At 40.4% G+C, this 12,500-nt stretch overlaps 1 protein-coding gene and 1 pseudogene across 1 annotated transcript in view; one reads left to right on the forward strand and one right to left on the reverse strand.

The window, feature by feature from the left end:
• LOC127365057 (olfactory receptor 6N2-like) overlaps window positions 1-12,500 on the reverse strand; it is a 259,826-nt gene that overhangs the window by 227,296 nt on the left and 20,030 nt on the right. The window lies entirely within an intron of this gene.
• Window positions 1-12,500, forward strand: part of LOC127365085 (abl interactor 2-like) — a 38,302-nt pseudogene that overhangs the window by 14,455 nt on the left and 11,347 nt on the right.

Here is a 12,500-nt window from a genome sequence, read left to right on the forward strand (position 1 = left end):
CTTCAAACACACACAGAAAGAAATTTGCAATATCCTTTGTTACAACTTAAAACATTTCTTTTATTAAGTCAGTTTTAGTCCCATCAGCTTCCACAAAATGGAACTAACCTCCTCATTAAGCTGGTCGTGCTGGATAGGCTATGGTTGTGCGTCTGTTGTCACCACTAGTGTTTAATGTCTGACCTGCTCCCTTACTGACAAACATGTCAGTTATTTTACAGCACTTCGCTGCATCTGTGGCCAGTGCTTTTAGCTTTTAGCCTCTCCCTCTCTGCTCCACCTTTCGTCTGCCTGCAGTGCTGTGACAGAGAGCCTCAGAAAAAGAGAGGGGGTGTGTGTTTGTGCCCAACGTTGCTGCTCTGTCTGTGTGAGCTTCAGCGAGGCAGATACCCTAATGAGCCGCACGATGGATTGTTTATTTAAAAATCAAGCGTGACCCGAACCGAGCCTTTGGTCCCGACCATTGGCAATCGCCGAGCGGGCCAGTTCGGCGGACTGGCCTCCGGTAAATGTCCCGGTGCTCCCGATGGCCAGTCCGCCACTGCTGTGATATGATTATCGCGTCTTCAAATGTTTGATTAAGTTGCTGGTGTTGGAATTTGCAACACTCGTGCCACCCCTCGAAATTGCTTCTTTGCATATGTTGCATGTGGCCGTCTTACTGGTGGGAACATCCACTTTAAAGTACTGCCAAACCGCCGACATGATGCGCTAATGTTAGCTCCTTTTAACAGGTGTCAGGTGATCAATTCTTCTTCGCCCCTCTAAAACAGCAGCTGCCGATGGCAGCACAGCGCAACTGTTTTGAGAGCTGCGAAGAAGAACTGTGTCAGAGCTAACGGAGCTAACCAGTAAATAGATTCCTATTTCTAATAAATTATGTGGTATCGGATCGGTGCCTGGACTCCACTGCTCGCCGATACCGATGCCAGCATTTTCGGCAGTATCGGAGGCATTCCCAATACTGGTATCGGAATCGGAACAACTCCAGGTGAAAGCAACACTAAGTCATCTGCATCCACATTCAAGAGTAGGCTTAAGACATTCCTCTTTGATAAAGCTTATAGTTAGGGCTGGATCAGGTGAGTCCTGAACCATCCCTTAGTTATGCTGCTATAGGCCTAGACTATCGGGGGATTTCCCATGGTGCACTGAGCTCCTCTCTTCCTCTCTCTTTCTGCACTCATTCATGTTCCATTAATGCATGTTACTAACTTCACTTCTTCCCCGGAGTTCTTGTGCTTTCTCGTCTCGCAGGTTCTTGTCGATCCTGGTGGAGCCTCCTGCCATGGTCCTGCTAGATTGCCATTGCCAATACTGTTGTTGCTGTGCACCCGTCTATCTGTCTGTCTGTGTCTGTCTCTCTCTCTCGCTCTCTCTCTCTCTCTCTCTCTCTCTCTCTCTCACCCCAACTGGTTGAGACAGACGACCACCCACCTAGAGCCGAAGGATCTGTCCTAGGTTTCTGCCTTTTAACAGGCAGTTTTTCCTTGCCCTTGTCTCCAAGGTCTTGCTCATGGTGGTACTGTTGAGTCTCTGTAATTAATGTTTTAAAGAGTTCGGTCTAGACCTGCTCTATTTGAAAAGAGTCCTGAGATAAATTGAAATATAGCAGACCTCTGATCTCTGTGTCGTTCAGGGTGAGGCCAGGTGCCGTGGAACGCTCTAGTTGGTTCGCTAATTCATTGATATATAGATTGAAGAGAAGATGAGAGATTGCATCCCTGCCTGACTCCCCGGCCCTGGGAGAAGAACGCTGTTTGTTTGTTTTCAATGTTTACGGCACATTCACTTTTTGTATACATGTTCTTAATCAGATCATATGTTTTTCCTCCAATGCCACTTTCAAGTAGCCTATAGAAAAGGCCCTCGTGCCAGATGGAATCAAAGGCTTTTATGAAGTCAACGAAACATGCATATACCTTTCTTTTCTTAATTTTTAATTCTTGATCAATTAAAGTCTGGAGGGTAAATATATGGTCCGTTGTGCGGCAATTTGGCAAGAAACCAATTTGGCATTTATTCAGAATATTGTGGTCATCAAGAAAGTTGACAAGTCGTTTATTAATGATGTTGCAGAATATTTTTCCCAGGTTACTGGAGACACATATTCCTCTGTAGTTATTTGGATCATATTTATTTCCGGATTTATGAATTGGGGTTATTAAACCTTTGTTCCAGATGTCTGGAAAAGCTCCAGTTGACAGAATAGTATTGAATAGTTGTATTATAGCCAATTTGATTTTATGGTCTGAGTATTTGATCATTTCGTTGAGGATTCCATCAATACCACAAGGCTTTTTTCTTTCAGACTGGATGACTTCTGTTAATTCTTGTTCTGTTACTGGGTAATCTAGAGGGTTTTGGTTGTTTTTTATCACTGCCTCAAGAGTTTTCCATTTTGTGAATATCTTGTACTGATCATCATTTTTTGTAATATTACTGTATAATTCACTAAAGTGACTAATCCAAGTATTTCTATCTTGGATCGCCAGTTCATCCTGCTGGGTTTTGTTTAGGTTGTTCCATTTCTCCCAGAACTGGTTGGATTTGAGGGATTCCTCAGTTTCACAGAGCTGGTTCTTGCTGTGTTGTTCTTTCTTTGTTTTTAGGGTGTACTTGTATTGTTTCAGAGTAGCCTCATATTGACAGCGTATGTTGGTTATCTGGGTGGTTATGCTTTTCATTTGATAATTTCCTTAAAGTTTTCCTTAGGTTTTTGCATTCAGTGTCAAACCATTTGTTATTGTTCATTTGTTGAGATTTTGGTTTGGAGGCTTTCAAATTAGACAATAGAGCCAAATGATGAAAAATTGAATTGATTTTGTCCACAGCAGAATTTACACCAAAATTATTATGGGGAAATGTTTCAGTTAGAAATAAATGAGTTAAATCATATATGTTTTGATTTTCTAGTGTCTTTTGGTACGCCCCCATGCTGTCAGGGGTCCATCTGTATGAGTATGTGCTGTTAAACAGTTCACAGGCACTAGGGGCTCCAGAGTTAGACTGGGCCTTGCCGTTGACTATGTACAGCCAGTGTACGGCAGAGCTGTAAAAGCTGCATACCGCTTGTATTAGTAAGCTTGTCAAAGCTCTTTCTAGTAGGACATTCAGGGAGGGGGAAGCAGGTGCTTGCAGGTAAGTGTTTGTCTCCCTGGGTGTTCATAGTGTCAGCTCTTTCCCCTGTTCGAGCGTTCAAGTCCCCACAGAGTAATACATTTCCCATGGTTTTATAATGGTTAATTTCCTCCTCAAGAAAAGGGAAAATATCTGGGTTGTAGTAGGGGGATTCTGATGGAGGTATATAGATGGCACACATGTAGACATGTTGCTCAGCACAAATAATCTTTTTGTTAATTTTCAACCATATATAAGATTCTTCTTTTTTAATAACTGTGATGGACTGGCTCAGTTCTGATTTACACCATATAATCATGCCTCCTGAATCTCTGCCTTGGGTTATTGTGGGATGTTTTGTTGATGGTATAATAATCTCAGTGTAGCCGTGAGGACGACCAGTGGAAACATCTTCTCTGCACCATGTCTCCTGTAAAACTATGATGTCAGAGTCTTTTAACTCTCTATTAAAATCTGAATTTCTGCTCTTTAAACCAAAAGCTGATGATCTCAGACCTTGAATGTTCCAACATGTTATTGTAAACGATTTCATCTCTAAGTGTGATCCGTTCAAAAATGAGACAAACACCTTAAAAGAAAAAAAGAAAAAAATGATAATGGTAATAAATGAAAAGTGTTAAAAGATGAAAAGAGGTAAATTAATAAAATATTAAACTTTGAGTGACATTTTAGAATGTATCAAGTGTGAAATACTGTTAAGAATTGTCCTTATATTACTATTCATTTAAAATTATATACTCTCTCTCTCTCTGTCTCTCTCTCTCTCTGTGTGTGTCTCTCTCTCTCTCTGTCTCTCAAAAAGATTTTTTTCAAAAATTCAAAATGGGCTTTATTGGCATGAAAGTTTTTTAAAAAACAATATTGCAAAAGCAAAGCATTCAAATACAATACACTAAATCAAATATATATACATTATGAACATTATATTAGTTATATACAATGTGTGTGCGTGTGTGTGCCTCGATCACTCACTGTCCCTCAGGTTGTGGCATGTTAATACATACTGGGCAGCAAAGTGTGCCCGCTCTCCTTCTCCAGGAGTATTTTTAATTTGGAGAGGTCGTTCAGCTCTTTGAAATCTGGAACCAAAGAACTTAAATAAATGTTTCTAGTATTATTTAATGTTGTACATTGTAGGAGAAGGTGCATCTCTGTCTCAACCTCACCTGTCCAACAGTGACCACGTTTTCTGTTTTCTTTTGGTTGCCATGATGTTTTGTGTCTTCCTGTTTGGATTGGCGGTTTGTGGTCACTGAGCCTGTACTTGGTTAGGATCTGTCTCTGCTTTCTATCTCTGACAGTAGAGAGATATTCTGCTCATTCATAATCTCTTTTAAGGGCAAGATAACATTCCAATCTACTTTGGCTTTTAGTTGTTTCTTCCCAATGGTCCAGATAGCTTTCTTTACATTGTGCTATCATTTACTCTGATTACTGTTTGTAGAGCAGTGTTGTTGTGAGGCTGGTCAGAGTGTGTCTGAGAGGAGGCAGTTAGCCTCAGTACCAACTGACATAGGGGACTCTTTTCTGGGCTCAGCTCTTGGGTTTGGAGGCCTTTGGAGTGGAGGGTGTCTCTGGGGCTGGATTTCAGGTGGTTAAAAAAGTTGAGCGTTCTCTTCTGAAAGGTAATTATCTACATGCATTTGTTGGTGTGTTTCTGTGTACGTGTAAAATGTATCTGCAGAATTCTGCATGTAGAGATTCTGTTGGATGTTTGTCCCAACGGGTAAAGCTCTGATGACTGAGTGGACCGCATACTTCACTGCTGTACAGCGCAATGGGCTGGATGACACTATCAAATATTTTAAGCCAGATTTTTATTGAAATATGGAAATTATAAAATGTTCTCTTAATTGCATATAGAGCTCTTTGAGCTTTTTCTTTTAGTGCATTCACTGCCATGTTGAAACTCCCTGATGCTGTTATGGTTATACCAAGGTAGGTATAACTCATGCTGTGTTCAATGACATGATTATTGATGGTAAATTGGTGTTTGCTCTCATGACACCTGGGGCGTTTTTGAAAGATCATGACATTGGTTTTCTTCATGTTTACTGCCAGGGCCCAGTTCTGACAGTACTTTTCTACTACGTCCAGTTGTAGCTGTAGTCCTTGTTCAGTAGGAGACAGTAGAACAAGGTCATCAGCATAAAACAGAGACTTCACCTCTCTATCTAGGAGGGAGAGGCCCGGAGCAGCACATTTATCTAACTCAACAGCCAGTTCATTTATATACACATTAAATAAAGTCGGACTTAGATTGCAACCCTGCCGAACGCCTCTTCTCTGGGGGAAGAAATCAGTTAGTTTGTCTCCAATTTTAACGGCACACGTTTTCCAAATACATCGATTTAACATACATTTTGCCACCTATACCACAGTTTAAAAGTCTGTAATAGAGCCCTTCATGCCAAATAGAGTCGAAAGCTTTCTTGAAATCAATAAAGCAGGTGAATATTTTTCCATTCTTAGTTTGTTGTACATGTTTGTTGATTAAAGTGTGAAGGGTATATACACTGTCGGTGGTGCGGTGTTTTGGGAGGAAGCCAATCTGACTTTTACTTAAGATTGACTGTTCCTCAAGGAAATCTAGTATTCTTGTATTAAGAATACTACAGAATAGTTTACCTAGACAGCTGCTGACACAGATGCCACGGTAGTTATTAGGGTCTGATTTGTCCCCACTCTTATGAATGGGGGAAATGAGCCCTTTGCACCAGATGTTGGGAAAACATCCTTCCTGTAGTATAACATTGAACAAATGTAACATTGCACCCTGCATTTATGGGGTGCTGCGTTTCTAATGCTGTCTGGACCACAAGCTTTTCTTGGCCTCAGACATTTTATCTGTGTGGTTATTTCTTCCCAAGTAATTTCAAAATCAAGGGGGTTTTGGTTGTCTTTAATTGTTTTTTCTAATTTTTGGAGTTTTTCTTTCATAATACACTGATCTGAATTGATTTGATTGATTGGTATGTCTTTGTACAGATTTTCAAACTGTGATCTCCAGATGTCACCGTTTTGGATGGGTAATGTCTGCTGTTGCTTTGTGTTGAACTTGTTCCACATATCCCGGAATTGATTTTGGTTAATGGCATTCTCAATATCTTCAAGTTTCAATTGGGTATAATTTTGTTTTTTGATCCTAATTGTGTATTTATATGTATTTAAAATTTCATTGTATCGAATGCGCAGGGCTGGGTTGTTCGGTTGGCGATGTTTCTCATTTGCTATTTTTCTCAGCTCTTTTCTGATTGTCTTGCATTCTTGATCAAACCATTTGTCAGTATTTTGCCTTTTAACAGGTCTCCGTCTTTGCTTTATGAGGTCAGCCCTAATAGCTGCCTTATGAAATATCATATTGTTATATTCAATTCAATTCAATTTTATTTGTATAGCGCCAATTCATGACAAAAGTTATCTCAGGACACTTTTCAAATAGAGCAGGTCTAGACCGAAAACTCCTTATAACATTATTTACAGAGACCCAACAGTACCACCATGAGCAAGCCCTTGGCGACAAGGGCAAGGAAAAACTGCCCGTTAAAAGGCAGGAACCTAGGACAGATCCTTCGGCTCTAGGTGGGTGGTCGTCTGCCTCGACCAGTTGGGGTGAGAGAGAGAGAGAGACAGACAGACAGACAGACAGACAGACAGACAGGTGCACAGCAACAACAGTACTGGCAATGGCAGTCAAGCAGGACCATGGCAGGAGGCTCCACCAGGATCGATAAGAACCTGCGAGAGGAGAAAGCACAAGAACTCCGGGGAAGAAGTGAAGTTAGTAACATGCATTAATGGAACATGAATGAGTGCAGAAAGAGAGAGGAAGAGAGGAGCTCAGTGCACCATGGGAAATCCCCCGATAGTCTAGGCCTATAGCAGCATAACTAAGGGATGGTTCAGGACTCACCTGATCCAGCCCTAACTATAAGCTTTATCAAAGAGGAATGTCTTAAGCCTACTCTTGAATGTGGTGAGGGTGTCTGCCTCCAGAACCACAACTGGAAGCTGGTTCCACAGGAGAGGAGCTTGGTAACTGAAGGCTCTGGCTCCTGTTCTACTTTTAGAGACTATAGGAACCACAAGTAGCCCAGCATTCAGAGAACGTAGTGTTCTAGTGGGGTAATAGGGTACTATGAGCTCTTAAAGATATGAAGGGGCCTGACCATGAAGAGCTTTATAGGTGAGGAGGAGGATTTTAAATTCTATGTTAAATTTTACAGGGAGCCAGTGCAGAGAAGCTAGTACAGGAGAGATGTGATCTCTTTTTCTAGTTCCTGTCAGCACTCGTGCTGCAGTGTTTTGAATTAATTGGAGCGTTTTAATGGACTTATTGGGGCAACCTGATGATAAAGAGTTGCAGTAATCCAGCCTTGAAGTAACAAATGCATGGATTAGTTTTTCTGCATCTGTCTGTGATAGTATGTGTCTAATTTTTCTAATATTACGTAAATGAAAGAAGGCAGTCCTGGAGGTCTGCTTTATGTGGGAGTTAAATGACAAATCCTGATCAAAGATAACTCCAAGATTCCTGACAGTGGTGCTAGAGGCCAAGGTAATGCCATCTAGAGTGACTATATCTTTAGACAGTGAGTCTCTAAGGTTTTTGGGGCCAAGAACAAGAATTTCATTTTTTTCTGAGTTTAACATCAGAAAATTGCAGGTCATCCAGGATTTTATGTCCTTAAGACATGTTTGTAATTTAGATAATTGATTAATTTCATCGGGCTTGATCGATAGATATAACTGCGTATCATCTGCATAGCAATGAAAGTTAATGGAGTGATTCCTAATAATATTTCCTAAAGGGAGCATATATAAAGTAAATAGTATTGGTCCAAGTACAGAACCTTGTGGAACTCCATGACTAAATGTAGTATTTATTGAAGATTCATCGTTAACATGTACAAACTGCGAACGATCTGATAAATATGACTTAAACCAGCTTAGTGCAGTTCCTTTAATGCCAATTTGATGCTCAAGTCTCTGTAAAAGAATATTATGATCAATGGTGTCAAATGCAGCACTAAGATCTAATAATACAAGTACAGAGACAAGTCCATTGTCTGAAGCAATCAAAAGGTCATTATTAACTTTAACCAGAGCTGTCTCTGTGCTATGCTGGACTCCTGACTGAAAATCCTCAAATAAACTATTGTTATGTAAAAAGTCACACAACTCTTTGGCGACTACTTTCTCCAGAATCTTAGAGAGGAAGGGGAGGTTAGAAATCGGTCTATAGTTGGCTAAAACCCCTGGGTCAAGAGTGGACTTTTAAAGAAGGGGTTTAATTACAGCTACTTTAAAGGACTGTGGTACATATCCTGATAATAAAGAAAGATTAATCATATCCAGTAAAGAAGTGCCAATTAAGGGAACAATTTCTTTAAGCAGCCTAGTTGGCAGAAGTCCCTGAACTTGGAGAGCCACTGATAACTGTTGATGGCAGTTGGAGATTTATTTTCTCTCTAATAGTAATAATTTTATTACAGAAGAAGCTCATGAAGTCATTGCTACTTAAGTTTATGGGGATATGTGGCTCAATAGAGCTGTGACTCTCTGTCAGCCTGGCTACAGTGCTGAAGAGGAACCTGGGGTTATTCTTATTTTCTTCTATTAGTGCTGAGTAATAGGCTCCTCTGGCATTACGGAGGGCCTTTCTATAAGTTTTAAGATTATCTTGCCAAATTGAGCGATATTCTGATAATTTGGAAGAGCGCTATTTCCTTTCAGATTTCCTAGCTATTTGTTTTAACTGGCGGGTTTGGTGGTTATACCAAGGTGCTAGTCTCCTATGTTTTAATAATTTCCTTTTTATAGGAGCGATAGAGTCTAATGTTGATCGTAGTGAGCCTGTAGCACTATCGACAAGATTATCAATTTCAGAGGGACTAAAGTCCTTATAGGACTCTGTTAAATTCAGACATGGCATTGAATTAAACACTGATGGAATCTCCTCCTTAAATTTAGCTACAGCACTGTCAGATAGACATCTGCTGTAGGAAGTTTTGCCTAATGGATTATAATCTAATAGTATGAATTCAAAAGTTATTAAATAATGGTCAGATAGGAAAGGATTATGTGGGAAGACTATTAAATGTTCAATATCAATGCCATATGATAAAACAAGGTCAAGAGTGTGATTAAAAGAATGAGTTGGTTTATTTACACTCTGACAGAAGCCAATTGAGTCTATTAATGATATAAATGCGTTACTAAGGCTGTCATTGTTAACATCCACATGAATATTAAAATCACCTACAATAATTACTTTATCTGATTTAAGGACTAAACTTGATAAAAACTCTGAGAATTCAGATATAAAATCAGAGTACGGTCCAGGAGCGCGGTACACTATAACAAATAGAACTGGCTGCAGTGTTTTCCAGTTTGGGTGAGAAAGACTAAGAACAAGGCTTTCAAATGAATTATAATTTAGTTTAGGTTTAGGGTCCATTAAAACGCTCCAATCATATATGGCTGCTACTCCACCTCCTCGGCCTGTGCCTCGAGAAATGTGAGTATTAATATGACTGGGGGGGGGTGGAATCATTTAGACTAACATACTCCTCGTGGGACAACCAGGTCTCAGTAAGACAAAGTAAATCAATATTATAATCTGATATTAATTCATTCACTAAAACAGCTTTAGAGGACAGAGACCTGATATTTAACAGCCCACATTTCATTCTCTTATTTTGTGCTACTGAGGAGTTGGTTTTAATTTTTATTAGGTTTTTATGTTTAACTCCTCTTGTTTTTATTTCTTCAAATAATTTAGGTGGTCGGGGGACAGACACAGTCTCTATGGGGTTTTGAGTGGGTGACTGTACTAGTGGAAGAGCAGAGAAGTGTGTAATACAGCAGCTCTGCTTCCTGGTCCCAACTCTGGACTGTCAGGTTTTTATTTATTGATATGTAATTCATCCGATTAGGGGAGTTTAAAGCCTTGATGAATTTGTCTCCACTGTCTGGGGCACATCTGTAAGAAGGATTTAATTTATACAGCTTATTGGGTTCCCTTTTTGTGTCACTAATTTGACCTGACAATTTAAAGAACACATTAATTTGGTTGTGGTCTGAAAGGGGGGATTGCTGTCTGACAGTGAATGCACTGATAGTTGAGGGGTCCATGTCAGTGATTGCATAGTCTACAACACTAGACCCAAGAGCTGAGGAGTATGTGAACCTCCCTAAAGAGTCCCCTCTGAACCTACCATTAACTATGTACAGGCCTAAGGCCCGACAGAGATGCCACTTTGATTTAATATTGAGTCAAGGTTATTCCGACAGGTGATGTTTGGTGTGGTAAACAGGGGGTCCTGACCGAATACATGGTTGTTGCCCTGTGTGTCAATGATATCAGGTTCAATTCCTGTACGTCCATTCAGATCTCCAGTTAGAAGTACATTTCCCTGGGCCTGGAAATAGGCGATTTCTGAATTTAGGGTGTCAAAAATGTCCTCTTCAAAATAAGGAGAATCCACTGGGGGTATGTAAATTGCACAGAGGTATAGATCCTTATCGGTTATGCCTAGGGTTTGATCAAAACTCAACCAAATGTGCGATTTACCCTGTTTTACTGGTGAGATCTGATTGCAAAGATCTCCTTTATACCACACCAAAATCCCCCCTGATGTTCTGCCCTTGCATATGTTTTTTAGTTTTATGGAGGGCACCATGACTTCATTATATCCTGGGGGACAGTGAGTGAGCAAATCATCTTGACACCATGTTTCTGTCACAATGATATCAACGTCTTTGATAGATTTCATGAACTCAGGGTTTCCACTCTTCAGCTCAAAGGTTGAGGAGTGGAGACCCTGAATATTCCAACAGCTTATATGAAATGAACGCATCAAAAAAGAAAACAATCAAAATGAACCTGTATAGTGAGACAAATATTTAAAAAACCTTCTATCTATATATTTATAATAATAATTTGATATTAATTCCATGGAGATGTACTATTTTCAATAATATTACCATTGTACTGACTACTACTATTGCTATTACTATTACTAACTAACAAATATATGTCCATGTTGTTTCGTAACTCAAATGGGAAAGTGCTCTGAGTAAATATATCTTAGCTGGACAGAAGCCGGGTGCACAGGGTGTGCAGCATCTCCCTGATGTCTCTCAGCTCACAGGTAGCAGGGGGAGGGGCTGTGACAGCAGGCCGGGCTACAGTTGCAGCATAGCTCTGCTGCTGTGGGTGGGGGGGGACGTGCTGCTCCATGGCTCTGCTGCCGATGCTGTATAAGGGGTTGTTGGGCAGGGACTGAGGAGGGGGAAAGTGGCCTCAGCTGGTTTGTTTCACAGTGGTGAGGTGGTGGGCGTGTGGGTAGTGTGGGGTCCGGGCTGAGCTGGTGTGTCTCCTCACAGCAGGGGGGATGATCCGGGGCTGGTGATGGGGGGAGGTCTGTTATGGTCTCTGAAGCTTCTGGTAGAAGAGAGGGTTGAAGGGCTGTGTCCTAGGGCCGTGTCTTTGACGGTCTTGCAAAGATATTCACCTTATCTCTGTGTAGATGGAGTCCATCGTAGAGGTCCAAGGTGCCAGTGGTTGGATGGAGGGCCAGGTGGACGTTGGGTAAGGTGGCCCAACCTCTTCTGATCTCCATATTGATGTCATGGATGACGTGAGGAGGGGTATCAGTCCTAGGCAGCAGGGTGGAGATCACGATGCGGGTGTTAGGGAATTCCTTGGTGGCCTGCTCCGCCATCTTCCTCACTGCCTATATTAACTGATATATATTAACTGATATATATTAACTGATACATATTAACTGATACATATTAACTGATACATATTAACTGATACATATTAACTGATATATATTAACTGATACATATTAACTGATACATATTAACTGATATATATTAACTGATATATATTAACTGATACATATTAACTGATATATATTAACTGATATATATTAACTGATACATATTCACTGATACATATTAACTGATACATATTAACTGATACATATTAACTGATACATATTAACTGATACATATTAACTGATATATATTAACTGATACATATTAACTGATACATATTAATTGATATATATTAACTGACTATATTAACTATATTACTGAGCTGTGTGTGTGTGTGTGTGTGTGTGTGTGTGTGTGTGTATGTGGTACCACCTGGACCCCCTGTCAGTTCCTTCCTGTTTACTGTTTGTTTGTAACCTGCTGATCAACCGCCTGTCTGTGTGCACTGACTGTTAATGAACACGACTGTCAGCCAAAGACCTGAAATAGCCTCCGCCTGTTAGCTTTAGCTTCAGTCTGTTAGCATGATATTGAAGCCACATGTTTACCATCCACTGTTTGGATCTTGG

This window comes from Dicentrarchus labrax, unplaced genomic scaffold, assembly GCF_905237075.1.
Source record: "Dicentrarchus labrax unplaced genomic scaffold, dlabrax2021, whole genome shotgun sequence".
In the NCBI taxonomy this organism is placed as follows: Eukaryota; Metazoa; Chordata; class Actinopteri; family Moronidae; genus Dicentrarchus; species Dicentrarchus labrax.